Raw genomic sequence first — 4832 nt, forward strand, 5'->3', positions numbered from 1 at the left:
AAGAAGAGGAGGAAAATTCTGAAAGCAATGTATCGGCATTATATCTGATTGACCCACCAGCAGCCTGGTGCTGAAATATACACGAGCAGCATGCAGACTGTACAGAGTGCCAACTGTGACGCCCTCTGTTGCGTCATTGACTCCTTCAACAAGTCAACAAACACACGGAGAGCGTAGAAGCGAGATTAACATGTCATCTCCGGGTAGAGTGTACGAGTCTTGTACGCCCCTGGAATGCTAATTGATGAACTAAAATTTAATATTGATATCCTGTACATAACGATACTATGAGAGAATCAACTTCATCCACAAGTACAGATAGTAGAGTAACCCATAAGACTGAAATGTAGAATTTTCTTACTGTTTCCATGTACATATGTACGACTTGGCCCATCAAATTTGTTCAAAAGAACTGCTATCATACTGAAAATCGCTATCGACAAACCAAAAGTACAGCGACTTTCGGTAGGTCTTCTTCAACTATACACACAAATGAACAATTGGATACAAATGAATATGTTGGGTCTGACGTATCACTTCTACAACTAGTTGTAAGTTTAAGATTCAAAACATTCTTTGATGTATTTACCTATTTTTATACAGTAAAAGTTTGTTTGTTTGTTTATCTCCTTTTAATAACTTTAATGCACAACAGTTGTACAAGGTACAAAGTATGGCATCTACTGGTACTTAACTACAGTTCCATAAGGCTAATCTACCTAATACAAAAGTGTGTAGTATGGGATGAGAGTGGGCTTTTACAATCATTGGAGGAATTTCTAACGTCTAGGCATTCTTTGATATATTTTCCAATGTAAACCATGCAGGGGTTGTCACATATCATTTTGTATTTAGATTTGTTATTCAAGCCCTTTGAGATAAATCCTGGTGTATAGATGATAGCCTTCATGTGTAAGAAACACAATATGGCGCGTTTACAATAACCTCTACCAGGCCCCGCGGGATGGCTGAAAATATAGTAGAAATTGGCCTAATAGAGTGAATAGTATGCCAAGGGAGTTGGCTACGGAGAGAGGGTCCAATATGCCATCCACGGGCGGCAAACTGTACCCCTATAGCAGACTAACTCCTCTGGCATGTTATCCGTCTTTTGGGCCAATTTCTACTCTTTCCAGCCGCCTCTGGAGCCTGGTAGAGGCTACGTTTACAAGTGTGAACAGATGTGAGGGAGACGCGGCGTGACTGAAAAGCTCTGCGCACAGTTGCCATGGCAACATGGACGGAGTGATGTCATTACTTCGCCATTTGCCTGGGAAATCTTATTAGTGAAGGCTCTTCTGTGAAATTCCCTTGAAAGGCGCCACGCGACAATGTTGAAATATAGATGTGACATTTCTGTCACGGAGCCAATCTAGTCACCTGATAACGAGGATGTAGATATGGTTAGATGTAGAATGTAAATGCTAACTGTAATGGCTTTTATGTAGTTTGTATATCTCATGTTTGTATGTTTGATATCCAGGAAGATTAGCTGCTTACAAATTTTGTATGTTAGCTAATGGACTTAATAAAGTCTCCAACGTATCCAATGTAGAAACGTCATGTTGACATAGTCATGGTCTATCTTTCAAATTTAACAACTTTACATTTTCATTTCAAGCAAGAAACGCCAAACTTTATTCTGCTTTGCCAACATGTAAAAGTAGTCTTATCTATAAGGATATATCTTTATGGATTTATCAGGATTTCAATCATGTCATTTGAAAAAAAAAATAGTAAAAAGTAGTGGCATCTATAAGGTTACATTGTCATTGATCTATAAGGACTTCATTCATGAAAACTGTATCTTTGTTCTATTTTGCCAGACCCGTACCTCTTCCCCCATGGACGATTGGACTTTTTCATGAATGAAAAAATGCTTCAACAAACAATCCAAATGTGTTCATACAGACCGTTTATACAGGGACGAACGTTTATGTATGCAAATGACTCTGCCTATCATGTTTTATGATAAGGGTTGAGTTTCCGGCTCCAGCTATAATCAGGAGAGTAGGGAAATTCTTAGAGGGATTAATTTTTGATGAGTAGTATCAGGATTATAGTAGATCTGTATCGCACATGCACTAATGCCGTCACTAGAGCTCTTGTCTAGGCAGTCTTTCCTGCGATTTCAGATTAAGATCTAGATGCAAATCTACGTCGTGAAGAACATATGAATGCAGGCATAGCACAGCAAAAAAACTAGGGGGCCCAAGCCTACACCACTTTTTCATTACATCGAAAGCTATCTGCCACTCAAAAATCAAGACCACAGCACGTCCAGGTCAAAAGATACAAAAAATTGAAGTTCTGCTGCAGTACCAAGGTCACATACCAGGGGGCCCAAAATCGACCTTGAATTTCGGCTTCACAACACCCGCCCACATACCAAGTATCATTGTAATCCATCAAGAGGCTCTTGAGTTATGCTGACTGGAGTGGTGCGGAAACACAAACAAACAGACAGACAAACGGACACACCCAAAACTATATCTCCATTTCTCATGGAGATAACTAGCTTGATTTTAGTGTTGCAAAGGTTTACTGGTAATTGTTCTTGTTTAATTTATAATACGGGTTGGGTATGATTTTCTTTTGTCACCTAACTGTTATTATGTTAAGTGTTTTCAAATCGTTTTGGAAGTTACATTGATGGCTTTCCTTTTACCTAAGGTCGAATAGACGGTTTTCTCAAAATAGCACATTGCAATAAACACACCAGTGCATCCATATAGAGCCGTACACCGCGGGAGTTGCCGTGATAACCCAGGCTTTTGATTTACATCACTTTACACAGCAAGGTCACCCCGAGTCTGTTGCAGCGAGAACTTCAAAAGAAATCCTGTATGTGATGTCTTCATTATCAGCATGTCAGCCCACGAGCCCAGGAGAGCGACGATTTCATCACGTAAGTCGCACGTCCTCCATCGTCTGACAAGCCGGCTGTTCGCTCCGCCAGCGGAATAGCAATGACGCGTCCCTGTACGAACGAGCCAGGCGGTTTCGCCGAACATTTTGCCCACTAATAAAACGACAAGCCCGCTTATTTACGAGGAATGGGGGAGGAAACTGGACACCGAGCAGCACGCTGGCCCACAACTCTCTGTCAACAGCGAAATTGATTGAAAGGCATTTGCGCAGGTACGCAGAACAGCATCCGTCAAACCGCAAGGAGATGAACTTGATAATATTGGTCACGATATATGATATATACATACATATGACCAAGTGTGATGTAAAATATATATCATAATTGCCTTCATTCATTATCAGATAATCAGTACCATATTCTGGGCAATGGAATATGCTCAGTTATCTTGGCAGATTACTCAACGAATCGAAGAAATATTTATGGCGGTGAGCTTGATAATATTGGTCACATTATAGTTAACAAGCAAACAATGTACATATGACAACATCCTTTAATATAGAAAACATATATTACCTTCATTCGGATAATTAGTACCATATTCAGGGTAATGGCATATGGTAAGTTATCTTGTTAGATTACTCCAAGAAGAAGAATGAAATAATTCACCGGCTACCTTTAGAATATCAAAATGAAATCATATTACGTACATTCATTATTAAATGATTAGTCCATGTGCCATATCTTGGGCCATGGAATATGATCAGTTATCTTCCTAGATAACTCCAAGAATATGAAATAACATCACCTTCAGAATATCAAAATGAAACTCGGCCGACTCCCTTGTGATGATGGATTCATGTGATGATGTCGGTGTTGTAGCGTTTTTCATCATTGTCAAATAGTTGCGGGCGGGATTGATGGGAGTTTGTTGAGAAGAAATTGGATCTTCTCGACTGCAGGACCCGTCAGGTTTGACATAGCCGGCTGCTGCAATCTGCATGCTAATGACCACATTACGCCGCCGACTGTCTTACTTTGGGTGCTGCAATAGCTTCATCCGACGGAGACGGAAGAAAGAGATTGTACCGTAATAAGCTGATTGAAAATTTAGCAGTCTTATGTGATTACAATTATCAAGGTTGAACGTTTCGTTTGAAAGGTACATAATGACGGTTTAAAGCGTCGTGTTCTGGCTGAAGTTCAGGCTATCCGTTTTCTCCTAGCTTGTCGATCAGACCTGATTAAGTGCCTGCTACCCCAGAGGATACGAGACGGCTCCAGAATACACAGCGCGCGCTGGGAGTTGGGTGTAGCTAACAGGACCCAATGGACTGGAAATTACACATCATTTTCTGACAGCGAAGGTCGAAGGTCGAGCCAAAGGGGCAATGGGTCGGGTGTGACTATCGGATTTACCCCGAAGCAACCACAGAAAGCTCGTTTTCAGATCTATTTATATGCTTGGTGGTTTCCAATGCAAAGCAATTCTTAATTCTTACGCTCGGACCAACATGTTTCTAAATCAACAAAGTTGTCGTATTTTCTGCTTTTCACTTCCAGCTACTTACTTTGACTCTGGCAAGATACCAAAACAATAAGTCGCATCATGTCGTTGTCTTTGGGCATCAGAGGTCGGAGTGTGCTACCGAAAATTGTCACTGACACATTGACATTGGTACTAATACTGGTATTGTATATGAAAATACGTAGAAGGCTTTACATGGCAACAAAATGCTGCATGACGTTGTGTATGGATTGAGAGTGTAAGAAAGATGTCGGGAGCATGCGTTATCTTTTTCATCGCCCAGCGATCGTAATCAGAATCTTGAAAAATGCTCAACCGCTCCAAAAATTGTCCCTTGCAGACCGTATGAATTATTCAGTGTGGAACCCCGTAAAACATTTGTTGACAAAATTCCAGACGATGCGCTGATAACATGGAAACCTGGCGGCAGCTAGG

This window comes from Branchiostoma lanceolatum, chromosome 14, assembly GCF_035083965.1.
Source record: "Branchiostoma lanceolatum isolate klBraLanc5 chromosome 14, klBraLanc5.hap2, whole genome shotgun sequence".
In the NCBI taxonomy this organism is placed as follows: Eukaryota; Metazoa; Chordata; class Leptocardii; order Amphioxiformes; family Branchiostomatidae; genus Branchiostoma; species Branchiostoma lanceolatum.